The sequence below is a fragment of the Chroicocephalus ridibundus genome, chromosome 3 (genome assembly GCF_963924245.1).
Source record: "Chroicocephalus ridibundus chromosome 3, bChrRid1.1, whole genome shotgun sequence".
NCBI lineage: Eukaryota > Metazoa > Chordata > Aves > Charadriiformes > Laridae > Chroicocephalus > Chroicocephalus ridibundus.
The window spans coordinates 46,363,985-46,379,191 of NC_086286.1; positions in this window are offsets into that span (position 1 = coordinate 46,363,985).

Below are 15,207 nucleotides of genomic sequence, written 5' to 3' on the forward strand. Positions count from 1 at the left end.
TAGGGCAAATTGCAAGCTAAGTGTGGCCTGTTGAAGGTGGGTGATGCTGAGATTTAAATTCAACTTCTACAGCTACAGCATGTCAGTGCCTCGGGGAGGGGGGTGGCAAAAGGCTCTGCAGTACTGTGTAGATGAATAGCTGGAGAACAGCATGCCTGTCAAGTGAGCCATTGGAAAAGTGGACGGTGGGGCAGCAAGGAGAGCTACTGGGATCTAAACGGTGGTGTGTGGAGTTACAGGAGGAGATTGGTGTTGATCCATGCTGTGGACTACACATGGAATTGGAAGGAATTTGGCCTTTACTTTGTCCTTTACTGTATGCTTTGATTTTATTTTTTTTTTATTCTGATCCTTTAAAATTGATGATTTACTGCTTTGTATTTGGACCAACACAATATTCCTCTTTGTGGATTGTGACAATTACTAATTATTGTCAATTACATTATGACAATTACTAATTTACTATACCCCAGTCAGCTAATTCTGTGCTAAGCAATGAGCAATGACAAAGATGTCAAGGAAAATATACTTCGGCAGAACTTCTAGTGTTAATGCGTGAGCTCCTATGTAGTCTGTAAGGCAAAGAGAGAAACTATATTGCTATGCACTGAGATATTAGACTGAGTGTCTCTCTGTTAACTCTGCCATCACGTCTGACAGTAGTTAGCACTAGATTAGGGGGAGCTTCAGCAGATCTGTGACAGCAGCGTAGGTGCGACAGTTTGCACAACTTTGAAGAAACCTTCAGCATTCCAGTCCCTAAAAATGAGGACAATGAGCTCAAACGTCAGGTTTTGTTTCTTAGCTAGCTTCAGCCGTTGTAACTTTACGTCAGAGTGCAGCAAGGGCAAAGCAGTTCCCTCAGGGAAAGGAGGCCAGCAGAAGCAGTGGCTTTGCCAGCAAGAGACGAGTCCTACCGTACCCCAAGTGAGGCAGGCAGTGCCAATAGTGACAGGTTAGGTGTTGTGGCACAGCTCGGGCAAGGACCGGGGTGAGAGCCTCAGCCTTTAAAGCAGCCTTGAGGGGAAAGAGGGTTCCTTTCACTGAGACCTCCCAACAGAGCTGTTTGAGGATGACCCTTTGCTGAAGTTCCTTCAAGTTTTCTTCATATCTTCTGTCAGCCGGCTGGCCTTGAACAGCCAGCCGGCTAAGCTGCTAGTGGTTGGAGTGTGCTGCAGGTCCTGACACTCTGGAGTCCTTTATTCCTGTACATGTTTGCTTTCTCATTGAATCTTGCTAAATCTTTGGCTCCTAAAATGATCTGTGGTGTTGAGTTCCTTATTTTATTCACAGTCTGGGCAGCAGTCTCATCCTTTAATGAGATTTGTCATTAGTCATTCCAGGATATCTGTCCTGTGTCTATCATATTTTTTCAGTTAAATGTTCACAAGTATTTTGAATGATAAAAATGTGAATTTTCTGTTTCCTTCTTCTAACCCTGGAGAGTCAGTGGCATATTTTTATAACATATGGTTTTCTCATGCAGATCTGTGTCTAATTCATCTACCCAATCCTTTCCCTCACTGTTGCTTGTTAGTGTCTGACTGTTTTAGTCTTGCTCGGGAGCCAGTAAATTTCAGATATATTTTTACATTGTGTTTTGGGTTAAAAAGTTAATGGAAAATGGCATGTGTTTTATTTCATTATTAACATTAATTTATTATTATTATAATAGGTTAGGCCTGATAATCATGTCAGTCTCTGGTTGAAGAAAAGATTCACCTTTTTTTGCTACAAGAAATAGTAGATTCCCAGGTTTTCGAGGAAAGGAGAACAATTGCTTCAATGGTTAAACAAAAGACAAAATACTTAGATTTATTCCAGAGGTAACTTAAATGTTTTCTTAAATGCTTCCATTCAGATCTTTCAGCACACACAAAAATATTTAATGGTAAGACCATTAGTGGTGTTTATCAATGATGTAAGAAGTTGCAAAAAAGTGAAATCTACTGAAAGTAGTGCTGGCTTCCTGATGACTTAATGGGGTGATTCAGCTACCTTTCAATCTGAAGGGTGTTTGAAACCCCCAACTTTACTTACTTTTTAAGAACTCTCTCCTCATAGCGAAAATGCAGTGTGGCTTTCTGAAACCAATGTCCTGTCCAGTGTTGTTCCAAGTTGGCAAACTGCTTACTCTGCAGTTCTCCAATTGCAGTTTTGTCACAACATATTAGATTTTTAACTTGCAGGCATATAATTGAGAATGACAGATGATTACTAGAGGATAATGGCCCCTCAATGGCAGTGTCACAATGCATCAGTTTAACCTATGGTTAAATGCAAACTATTTTTTGTGTAGTATTTCATAGCTTATTGCTTTGAGATCTTGATGGAGAAAAAAAAAACAGGATGTGAAACACACGTGGTTATAGAGAATATAGTTATGAGAAGCCCCCTGCTTGGCCTGTCTGTAAGAACTAAGTATTACCTCCAGAACCTGAGTCCCCAGCTGGGGATCTGGCAGCAGTTTGTTCATTAAGTGACTGAATCACCTCCTTTGTTTAAATTCTACTCCACTTGAAATCTGTTCTTTATCTTATAAATAAGTTTAGGACAGCATGTCAATAAAATAGGTGAAAGGTCAGTACATTGCATCCTACAAATGTACATATTGATGACTTTGTAGCTTTGCTTGACTAACAAAAGGCTCAGCGGCCAGTGGAATGCAGTGAGTGGGCTTCCCTGCTGCTTTGTGGCGAAGCAGATGGGGCTGCAGTAACTTAATGCTCTTCTTTTTTTTTTTTTTTTTTTTTTCCAGAAGGATTCTGGAGTTGATGAATAGGGACAGACAGCCCTTCCCACAAGGAGCCAAGATGGTGTATTTCAGCCTTTGGCTTCTTTCTTTTAATTATTCACCAAAGCCCATTCAGTTTGCGGTGGTATTGCTTGCTCTGGGCAGGCAGTGTTTCCTACCCGCTGGGGTGTCTAGAACACACAGGAAGCACACAGAGGAGCTGCATAGCGCAGGGCCTTCAATATGAGGAAAATGGCCTGCTGTACAGATGTTGGTGGGGCATGCCAAGTGGCGGCTGTGCATCTGACCCAGTAACTTGCACAGGAGCATGGGGTCTGCAGGAGCAGTGGAAATCTTCACAGCAGCTTAATGTAGGGTTATGGAGAAAGAGGAATTGTGGTGGAAGGCAACTGAAGAGGAAGAAGATGTGTGTGAAGTTTGGGAGGTGATGGGAGCAATTGGCATGATTGTTGCTGTACTGTGCTGTGGTCTTCAATTAGTTCAGTGTATGCTGCTGGGGATAGGGTGAGGGGGGACTAAGGTGCAGAGTTGCCCAGTTATAGTGGATTTTGGAAACCCATTCAGTCTCTTCCCTTCCCATTAGAACCAGAATATCTGATTGACCAGAGCACTCTCTTCAGGCACTGTGGGATAAACTGTGGGATCCCAGATCCAATTCTGTTTGAGGACAAAGCCCAAGAGCATGAGGTTTTGTTATTCCCACCCCTCTTTCCTGCTTTATGCAGGTAAGAAACCTAAGCAGATAAGCCAGAAGAGAGTATTAGTACGTTCCATCTGTCTTCCTACCAGAGGGAGGGCATGCTGCCGAGCATGACCATGCTGAGTGTGCCAGCATTTCATGGCACAGCTACTCTCCCAAGTTGGTACTCCCCAAACGGTTTCTCATCCCCACCTGCACCACCTTTTCCAGGATTAGATCCTCTTGCTATGACTTGCTGTGCACGTTAACTGCGCACCAAGTGTGTCACAGGGCTTTCTTTAATAATAAACAGTGACAAAGCACTAGCCTGCTAACAAGCTGCTAAACCTATCCAGCAGCTTGAATCCAAAGGTCCCTGATGACACATTTGTAAGCATGAGATTTTTTTTCCCTTGCAGTGTATTACAGGCCATGTTACTGGTTATTAACCTTTAAGCAGATGTATCTTGTGTATTTTTAAGTGATTGCATTGTAATTAATCATTTATCTCAGCAGCCTGTTGTCCTTTCAAACATATACGTATGGGGAAATGGCAAACCACACAGCTAATTTCATTCTCTTCCAGGCAGCATTATCCTTCTAGGCCCTTGGGTCCCAAGTGACAGTGCAACCATGACAGTGATTTCTTCAAAACAGTAAAAGTTCTGTGCTTATATGCCTTGTAATTCAACTGTCATGCTGACATGCCACACTGACATTTTTAGCTGACCTTAACCCGCAGAACCGATGGGTTTTTCTTTACAATTATTTCAGCCTAAACCCTGGCATGTCTGCTAGAACCTGTACTGTGTTACATCCAACTACTAAGGCAGAGCATGAAGTCTGATATGGCCTCTGTATCAATTAAATAAAATGTATTTGGTCCTGGGCAAAAAAATTCGGCATGATCTATCTTCTCCAGATAGATGTGTCCATGCTCTCTCAGGGCAGGAGCAACTTTCAGCAATGACAGATGCTGTGGTCTTCATGTGCTTTACCCTAGCTGTCGGTGACTTACACTCCTCTATCTCATAGATATTACTGACTAATTTTATAAACTTGAGAATCTGGACTTCACCAGTAAAGATGTTTTTAATGTTAGCCATTGATTAAGACAGAGAGGAGGAAATTGTTTCTCTTAGGGGAGGTGCTGCCACAGATTTATGTGCTCCCTGTGAAGGCTCAGTCCTCACTGGGTGTTCCCTGGAATCCAAACATTTCAAGAACAAGTTGGCAGTACTCATATTTGTCTGATTGTTTCTTGATTTGTCTGCTAGATTGGCTGCCTGTGAGAAATGACATTAGGGTCTGAAAACCTCTGTAAATTATACATTTGTTCTGATACAATATTTTATTGCTAGTGAAGCAAGAAAATTTAGCTTCATTTTTGTTCTGCAGTGCTGTGACAAATTTATGTTCCTGCAATTACGCAGTTTTATTTTTTTTTTATTTTCAGCTTGATTTTTACTTGAATGAAGAATTACAAAGGGAAGATGAGCATGTTCTTATATAAAAAACTCCTTAAGACATTGTTTTAATGATCAACAAGTGTACAACAGTTAAGGAACACACAATAAGAGTTTGTTCACAGATTTTTATTGAGAATAATATTTTCTTGTAAAGCCTCAGCTCTTATACACCACCCCCAATAATCTTGACTCCAAAAGTCAAATAAAAAGACCAACACCCATGATACTATTTTTTTCCCGAATGTATGTTAACTATATGCAGCCTTAGAAAATTCATACAGAAATTTAGATTGGAAGGAACCTCTGGCGTGTGTCAAGTCCAATGCCCTGCTCAAAGCTGGGACAACTTCCACGTAAGAACAGATTGCTCAGGACCTTGTCCACTAAACTTCTGAAATCTCCAACGATGGAGACGCTACAGCCTCTGCGGACAACACCTCAGTATGGAAACACTTTGGTGTTGAAGTCCTCAAGTCCAATGGGAACTTCCTTTGATGCAACTAGTGACCATTGCTTCTCAAACTTTCCTTGTGCACTGATGCAAAGGGTTTGGCTCTAGGTACTTTCTCCAGGTAGCAGAAGACAGCAGTTGTGTCATCCTTTCCTCAAATGCCATGTACTCCAGCCCTCTAGCCATCTTAGGCGTCTTCAGTGGACCTTCTCTGGTTTGTGAATATCTTTTTGCCCTGAATATCTTTTGGGGTCCTGTCACAATGCAGCTAAAAGACTTTTGGATATAGAAGGGCAGGAGCACTTGGAGAGACCTTCACTGGGAAGGGTGATATGAGACGGGCAAGGAAATATCTCATCTGAAGTTCTGCTGGGGCGTAAGCATTGGGAAGGGTCACGCTATAGAGCTGGGTACGCACCTGCTGAAATTTGGACTGTGTAGAAGGGGATGTGAGGGTTTCAATGCCACATCTATGATGAGTAGGACCGCTTCTGGGTCTGCTTCTCATGCCTTTTATGTGATTCACCCAACAATGATGGCTACTGGTGTCCTTCAGTGTTAAGGGGCCCTGTGCCAAATTACCACCTGCTTATAAGTATTTGGCATAAGGTGCTATCAGCAGCTTCAAAGTCACTAGTGGGATGTGAAAATTTCCAAACTTTAGGTGGTTAAAAGCAATATTATTAACATAAGAATCAGGTCAGCAACTCTGCTACCTGTCAGGCTGTAGTCTTAAACCATGAAGTTCAGGAGCACAGCCCGCAGGCTTCTCTGCAAAGATACATGTGCTGCAAATGAAGGCGGGGGGCCTAAGCATTTTCTCAAAAGATCAGTAGGGCAAGAAGGACCTGTATCTAACTGATTTATATTGTATTTAAGCGAAGTCAGGATTGATGCCATCACAGGAAAGGGAGCCTTGTGAAGCATGTTTAAATTAAAGATTCTGTCACTTCAATTGCTAACAAGGCAGAATGCAAACTAAATAATGATTCTAATACAGCAACTTGAAATATAAGAATGGGTTTGGAGAATGTGTAATTAGTCATGTGTCACAGAAGGCTATGTCAGAGGTGAGATCTTTCATTTTCTCTATCTGTCCGTATTTCAGATTCTGTGTTTGTTCCACTCTGAATTGCCATTGGTCTCGTGAATTCATGAGAAGTTTAAAAGACAGTCAGTCCAGTCACAAGATGTTGAAACATGCAGCAAAATACAGCTGAGTGCAATACACCTTCAGGCAAGTCAGAGTTTAATCCTTGATGTTAAGGTGTATCATCAAGTTGCATAACACAAACAATGCTTTAAAATATAAGTACTGTATTAGGTTCATCAGTTAAATAGCCACCTAACTACACAGTTTATCATCCTTGAGTTAGCCATAGTGTTCTATATAGATCGGGCATCATTTTCTTAACACAAATTTGCCCAATATCACTTAAGTTGTAGTGATTTCTGATTCAGTGTTTCAGGTGGCTGGGTAAATTAATAATTCCAAAGGGAGAGTATTCAAGTACAGTTTCCTTAGGCACTTGTCCATTTTCATGGTTTGAGAGGCTTCCCAGAGTTGTGCAAGAGAACAATCTTTTGTTCTTTGTATCTTGGATCAGTGTGCTGCCTGGAAGTCCAAGATGCATCCAGCTGCAGCTGCCTCAAATGGAAAATAGATTGGGCATTAGAGAAGGTTTTGGGTTGGGTTTTTTTTAGGCTTCTTGTAATTGTCTGGATCCCACAGCCCTGGAACTTTGCTGTGCAGTCCCCTTACAGCAGCTCAAATGGCTGTAATTCTAGTGTTTAATAGAAAAAAAGAAGAAAAATGAAAAAGAAGGTAATTCTGTAGAAAATGTGAGTTACTTTGAGTTAATCTGATTGTCAGGCAGCTGTTGAATGGTTTAGAGTAAGCTAGCAGTTACAAGCCCCAGGTCTGTAGGAGAAAGACTACATGTAACCTGACTGACATCAGTGAAATGCAGTGGGTGCACTGATTTGTAATACGCTTACAGAATAAGAATCTAATTTGTGCTTGTATGTGTAGGTATCGCTCTGAGGAAAAGCTGAAAGAGAACTCTCCAAAATTACAGCTAAACTCCCAAAGTCGTGAGTTTCGTCACTGACTTGACTTCTTTCCTAAACAGCATAGGTAGCTTTAAACACCTCTCATTACATATCACTAGAGCTGATCAAAAGGTCTCAAACGAATTCTTTTTTTATTCAGTTTTAAATCACTCCATCCCCCATTGTGATGCTGGTAAGTAAGGGTGTTTTGTTGTTTTTCCAACATGAAACTGTGCTTTCAGAGGTTTGCCATACAAACAGTAAAACTGAGTTCACGTCACATTTTCTAGTCATTTTACTGAAAATTTCTGCATAGATGAGCTTTAATGTTCCTTTTGTATTGCTCCTTCCTCGTTTGCCTTGCAGGCGTTGTTTTTACTTCTGCTAAATGAAGATTTTGAAGTGTATTAATTCAGCAAGTAAAGAGTTAATGTGCCCTGTTTTTCTTGCTAGTGAACGACTGAGGCCCCCTGGTGCCTTATTTGTTAGCAGAGCTGGGAACAGAGTGAAGCAGCGCAGCAATGGACTTTTCCGTTTGCCCTTGTGTTTAATTATACGGGTAAAAGGGGGAGTAAAGTCGAAGGAGAAAATGCTTTTTTCCAGTACACATTCGTGTCTAGATCCACATTTCTGTAATGTTCTCGCACCCTTTCTTTTTCTTGCAGTTTTCCTCACAACAGTATGGCTCTACGTTAGCTCTCAAATGAGAGGTAAAGGACAACATACCAAGCTCTGCAAAACACAGGAAGGGTTTAATTTTTTTCGGACTGGCTTTTATAATCTTTTTTGCTTGCTCGGTTGGACAGCGGTGGTGGTATTTGCTCTCTGGACTCTCCTTTGCATTTTTCGTTTCCCCCTTACTTTTAGAAAGAATATTTTGCAGTATTTCAACTCTGGCTCAGCAGTTAGGTGCTCTGTAGTTCGTTGCTTCTGTTTATGCAAGAATCCACATCAAAGGCTTCATCGTTCCCCATTTAAAAGACCATGCAGAGATCAAAAGTAAGACTTGAAAAGCCAAATCTCCCTGGAAAATAGCTTACCCAAAACGTCAGCAAAAGCTGTAAGAGCAAGCATTCAGCAATTCTGAATGTTATTTTTTGATTAGTGCAGGTGTTGGTTGCAGCTCATGTGACTGGACACCATCTAGTAGCAGAAGGTCAAAAATAATCAGATTACAATCATGTGTTGGTCCATTCTCTGGGGTTTATTCAAATGCTTATGGTGGGCAATATATTGCTGAAGCTTTTTCTGTGGTCACAGATCAAAGATCTATTTGTTGTAGTGATTCACAAACTCAGGAAATTAAGTCAGTTTCTTGTCAAATCATCTATTAATTGTTTGCAACCATCACCAGTGGTGGTGAGGCACTGGAACAGGTTGCCCAGGGAAGTTGTGGATGCCCCATCCCTGGAAGTGTTCAAGGCCAGGCTGGATGGGGCTTTGAGCAGCCTGGTCTAGTGGGAGGTGTCCCTGCCCAGGGCAGGGGGGTTGGAACTAGATTTTTAAGGTCCCTTCCAACCAGAACCATTCTGTGACCTATTATTTGAAATTTTTTTCCGACTATGATCAATCAGTATGTTGTTTAGGAGTAGTCTGATGTGTAGAATTAAGTAATGCATTTGAAATCAGTTGGTTCCTAGGTGTGCATGGGTTTTTTGTTTGAGTTGAGTTGGGGTTTGGGTTTTTTTATGCTCCAATTTAAAAGCATGAAGTATTTGAGTGCAGTGCTTAAAAACAACTTTGCAAGGAAAGTACTGCTTAGTATTTGCAATATGTGTTTTGCCTGGTATTTGCTTAAAACTTCAGTTTTTGGCATTCAGTTGTTCTGAGGTTGTTGAAGAGTACAGTGTCAAAAAAATGCAAAAGACAATTCAGTGTTTGGTTTGCATGTTGTTTATAAAAACAAACATTTGTTAAGGCTTTAGTGCCCTTTGCCCATTTTTTGTAAATAAGGTATTACTCTTTTTTTACTTATGTGCTGCAAACAGGGTGTTGTGTAACTTGTGTCGGCTAGCACAGCATGATGGGTGAGTTGTGGACGCTCTTAGCTGATAGTATGGATGTGTATTCCTTGTGTTGCTCTCTTCTTAGCAGGATAAAGCCAAATTTAAAATATTTGTCAAAAGAAGGTAAAACTGAAGAATAGTAAATTTGAAACTCGTCCCCTTCTCTAAAATGCATATTTCTTTCAAGCACAGGAAGCTGATACAGAGTTTACATTGTGCTCACTGGAGCTGTCTCTCAACACAAATAGATGTCACCTGTTAGCAATGTATTTCAATTTCTCTACTTCATTTTATGACAATCATTCATTCTTCAATAGTGAAGTGAAAGACAAGGTCACTGTTTTCAAGCCCAAATATCTTAAATTGGTATCTAATATCAGAGCTGCTGAGAACAAAAACGATCCGTCCCGAAGAACAGACCAGCTGTTAATTTACAGCATCCAAATAGGAAAGCGGAGTTTAGGAACTGTGAACTCTAGTCCAAACTCCAAGTTTGGAGAGGGTCTGAAATTCAAAACTTCACAGCTGGGTCTTACTCTCTTTTATGAAGAGACCCTTATATACTTTACCAGAGCCTTAGGCTATGTGCAGAAAACTTGAGACATGAACCTCTGTCTTGAAGTAAACGTGAGAAATCCCAGGAGATGTAGTCCTGCTTTATCCAGCATCTGTAATGAACCACATGAAAAGTAGAGATCCACATAACTACTGGAGTAAAATTAAAACCTTTACTTAGTATAGCTCAAGCATATTTTTACTAAAGAACTCTTAAAATATAGCCTCTACATTCTTTGGTAGGGGAAACGCAAATAGGTTACTTTAAATCCTGCTATTAATCAGTCCTATCACCACCAGGAAAAAATATCTGAAGCATCAAGTAGCAAAGAGCCCAATGCTGATACCATGCTCCCTTACTTTTTCCTTAGAGGCACCCACGAAAACCCATCCTCAGCCGGTCCTTGTGGGACCGACGAGCAGCCACTTCAACACTGCGCCCAGACTTGCTGCCAGCACTTCGAATTACCTTTTCTACCTTCTTCGGAAATGAGCATCAATACACCATCAGCCTTACACAGTCCCAACAGCTGCAGGTTTTCACCCACCCAGCAACCATCAGCTCTCTCTCCCTGGCCTGACATCAGGAAACTTGCCCCAGCCCCCTCCACCCTTCATCATCTCGCTGGCAGCTCGCCTGGTTTTGTGCAGCTCCGGCAAGTTGTCTTTGATGCTGCCTTCAGCTGAGGAACACGGTGAACAGACTGATCTGATAGAGAAATGAAATCACTGGTGTCCCTGTTGTTTGAAAGAAGTCAGATTAGTGGGAAGCTGTGATTTATTAGAGCAAACAGCTGGGGGGAAATAGTTTTAAGGCACAGGTGTGAAATAGAAGTAACCTACTTCAACTACAGATTAGAAGCAGCTGCTCTGAATTTAAAAGAGTATTTGGCACCTACTGAGCTGAGGTTGTTAGAGAGGAGAAAGGTGAGAGGTTTGGTGGTTAGTGCCTGTTAGGATGAGAGGTCAGGGTGTCACTGAGTTGGTTGAAGTTTTGTAGCGTTTGCTGGGGGTTGGCATAGGGGCCTGTCTGGTTTCTCTGCTTTGCTCTGTGGTCTTCTGTAAGTGCCTGTTCTGCTTGAATGCTGTGCATGGTAGAACTTTTACAGGCCTGAGAAGACATAATTGGCCATTTCAGAAATATTACGTGTCTTAGTGTAAGTCAAGTGTGGAAGAGAGCGCTGAGCAACCCATGTTCAAAGCTTGACCACAGGGCTCTGTGTTCAAACCTTTTCTGTTGGCAGTTTTGTGGCAGGAAGATAATGTGACTTGCTCAGTTCTTTTGCTTTAAAATCAGGGTGATAATAACTTCTCATCGTGTGGGTTTGCTGCCAGGATCAACTTTAGATCATGAGTATGAGAAAGCTTACAGAATTGCCTTTTGACAGAACCAGAGCAGATGCAGCCTCCGTCTAATGTGAGAATGTGGATGAGGAGGAAGGCTACGTAGGTCTGACCGCATTTGTTGCTCCACTGACAGGGGCAGCAGTGAGCCACAGCTCTGCTGGCCATTCAGTAATTCTGTCTGTTCCTCACGTCGCAGTGCAAGACCTTTACTCCTGTGTGCGCGCTGTTCACTAAGATATCCTAGGTTTGGGGGGTAAGGCCGGATTCATGGAGATGAAGGAGGGGCAGATGATGGAAATTTTGGGCCCTTTCGCATTTTTAAGTAAGTGGAACTCTTCACAACCCTTCTCTAAAGTAAAGATTGGAAAAATGCTTTGTCAGCATATCTTTACTACCTGTAAAAAAGGTTATCAAACTTAAGGCAATGAGGAGCTTTTTCTGATTTGGTTTAATTTAAGTTCTACCTCATGTGTATATGCATGTGGGAGAAAACAAATGCATCAGGAAAATGGCATGCCCATCCATGGAGGGTTACAGGATGAAACAAAATGTGTGATAGGTAGGTGAGCCCAAAGAGTGGGCTGAATCTGGGGCAAATTGGCAGAAACAGCCAGGTAAAAATTGTGTCCATAGGCCTTACTGCTTACCTCTATTATTGGGTTGGAGTTACCAGGGTGTGTTAGTGAAGGGCGTGCTTTTGAAGAGGAACTCCGTGGTGCACCAGTGGTGGGTTTTGTGACTTACAAGAGAAAGGTTTCTCTGGGGTAACATGGGAGGCAATGTGAAAGTGCAGGAAGAGAAGTAGAAAATCAGCCTTTTGCTAAGGTAGAACTACGCTGTGAAAGTTTTTGAGAAGAAAGGACAAGAAATCAGTAGCAGAGACAACAGGGAAGGGTTAAAGTTAAGGATGATGAGAGGAAAAATCAAGGAGACAATGCTTGACAGTTTGGACAACCCAGAAGAAGAGTCATCTGGATCAGCAAGGAGCAGATGAGTTGCCAAAGCAGGGCGTTAACAGGTTCAGATGACAAGTTTAGCAGCACCAATTATGGCCTTAAATGGTGACATAGCTGTCTGGAAGGAGTTTGACTGGACAGAAAAAAAAGGGGAGGTTTCAGAAGGAAGGTTGGGTCTTGTCTTCTGACCCTGTAGGACCCTGTGAAGGGGCTTAACAACTTCTCCGTAACTGATGTTTTGCTTTTTGTGTGAAGGTCTGCAGACATGGTTTTTGTAGTAGACAAGGTTACGTATTGTGGGATTACCTGAGTGCAACAGTAAAAATCACCTAAGCATCACTAAAGGAACTTAATGGAGTAGTCATACAAGTGGAGGAACAAAAGGCTCAAAAGACAACATACATAGTGGCCATGGGACAAAGGTGTAAGTAATAGGTCAGTCTAGAATCTTAAGTAATTTGTTTGCCATAATCCAGTATAAGTGACAGAGAAAGCTATCTGTTAATGTGCTTAGAATGCATTGTAATTAAAGTCAGTACAGCATTTCAAATGTGAAGTGCTGTTTCTTTTCTCCCCCGCTCCTGTGCAACCACTCTCTGGGAATTTGAAAAGGATTCACCTTTATAAAGGACGCCACAACTGGAAACCTTCCTACACAGTGTATGCAAAAGGCACTTCGTCAGTTTTAGAAGTACTTTACATAAAGAACTGCTAAACAATAATTGTCCCACGCTTCAGTACAATCCCCAAGTAGTGGGCTGTGATCCTTGGATGAAGGATGAAGAAAAATTGCCAAGTTGCAGAATCAGCTGAAACAAAATGTCAAGCGCATTTGCAAAGAATTCTCTACTTTCCTTTCAAGGAATGTTGAGGTTAGAGCTCTGTGCTATTGCATGTTTTCACCACATATTTCAGCTGGCGGGGGAGTTCACTAGCAAACAAAAAGCAAAGAGGATGAATTTTAGTCAAAGAGGAAATATTTAAGGCCAATACTCGCATGTCTCATCTCAGTAGTAAATGTGAGTGCTCTGCAGCTGTCTACTCACACTGATAAATCAGGGGAGCAGAATCTGATCTAATGTTTTGTGTTATTGTGACACTTATTTTTTGTGGGATGTTCTTCATTTCTGTATTTTGGGGTGGGGGGGCATTTTCATGCACCCCCTATTCTCTGGTTTCTCAGGGTCTGCACAGAATCAGAGTAATGGTTTGTAATGGTTAAAGTGTTACAGTGTCTTTAGCTTAACATGTCTAGAGATATAAAGGTGAATCCTTTTCAACAAAGAAGGAGCCCTTCTTCATTTCCTAGGTGCTTCCTAGTGTCTGCATTTGGCTTCTGAAGCTGGGTGTGTCGGTTTTGCAGACAGGGGCTGAAGAGTCCTGTTCCTGAGGGCAGGCACAGGTTGTCTGCCTGTGAAGCTGGTGGCCTCAGGTGTTCTGAAAGAACCAGAGTCACTTTGAAAGGTTGGATCTATCTTTCAGATCAACGGCCCAGCTGCCTGCTCAATCCTGGGAAGGGTGAGCTGAGCTCCAGACAGCAACACTTTCTACTGAGGCGGTACTTAAACACCTCTGCTCAAGCACAGATTTAGCCCTGTCTGCTCCAGGTCTATAACAGAAGGACTGATGGCTTGGGCAGAGCTCTCTGCGGGGCGGACAGCCAATTTGCAAAAAAGTGATGCTGCGAATCGATGCTCTTGTTCACGATGGCCTACTGAAAGAGCACTATCAGCAACAAAGCAGCATCCCGAAGGTGCTGCATGAGCAATGCCCGGCCACAGAATGAGCAATGATATTTCTCAGGACTTCGCCCTGAAACCTTGAGACAAATTTCAGGAGTCTGAGAACTCAGCATGCTACAGGGAATTTGTCCCATGGAAGCCTGGGTGAGAGCAGTACTTACCACTAGGTGGTAGTGTATCAACACCGCATGTCCTTTCCCCCCGGCCGTAAACTTGTCAAACATGAAGCGGGGCTGCCAGGGTGGGCTTGGGGCAGGGAGAGGCTGGGCAGGGTATGGACCTGCAGATCTTCCGCTGTCATGTCTAGACTACAAAGGAATATAACTTTGCAAGTTCTCTGCAAAGCCTATGGTGGCTGGGGATTTGAACGGTAGCACCAGGAAGTGCAGAAGGTTCAGAAAGTAAAATGTTAGTAGAAAATGGAACAGAAAAGATGAGCCGCCAGCCCTGGGAGTGGAACCCTTTTCCTCCCATTAAAAACAAAGGAGCAGAACAAACAGAGATGAGCTGTAGTCTGGCCAAACACGGAGAGGCTAACCCCTTGGGATGGCACTGTGCCAAACAGTCTTTCTGGGTTACTAGAAAACAGCTATTCTAAGGAAGTTGCTATCGTTTTATTAGATTATCTTAGAGCTCTTAGCTGCTATCATGCTGCTGAGATGACTCTGCATTAAGGCATCCAGGCCCTATGCAATCTTTAGTTTATGGGTCCCTGGACAAGTACTATGCTTCACAGCAAATCTCCCCAAAAGCTGCACTGAAATAAAGTTCATTTCTATCAGTAATATGTATCTCAGTAATTGCTGTCATTTTTCTTGAACAAAGGCATTGTGACTGCCAATGTTCAGGTTCAATTTGAGAGACTCAATCAGTGCAGGCAGAGAGAAGCTCAGACCTGCGAAATAACCTTAGTTCTGCTCTGTACTGGGGCTAGTCAGTGATCTTGTCATTAAACAATTCTCCATGGAAACAAAGCTCCAACAAAGCAACTTGTTGTGACAATGTTAATTCCAGTAACACATACAACAAACCCCAACAGGTTGATTTTTCTTCTAGCACACTCTTGGGCCTGTCAGTCAGACCATCTGCTTGCAATACAACTGGGACCAGCTGCCATGCCAGGCCGCCAGCGTCCTGGGTTATCACCATGCCCTACAGTCTTGATCAAGCAGAGACTACCCGGCCACTGGCCACC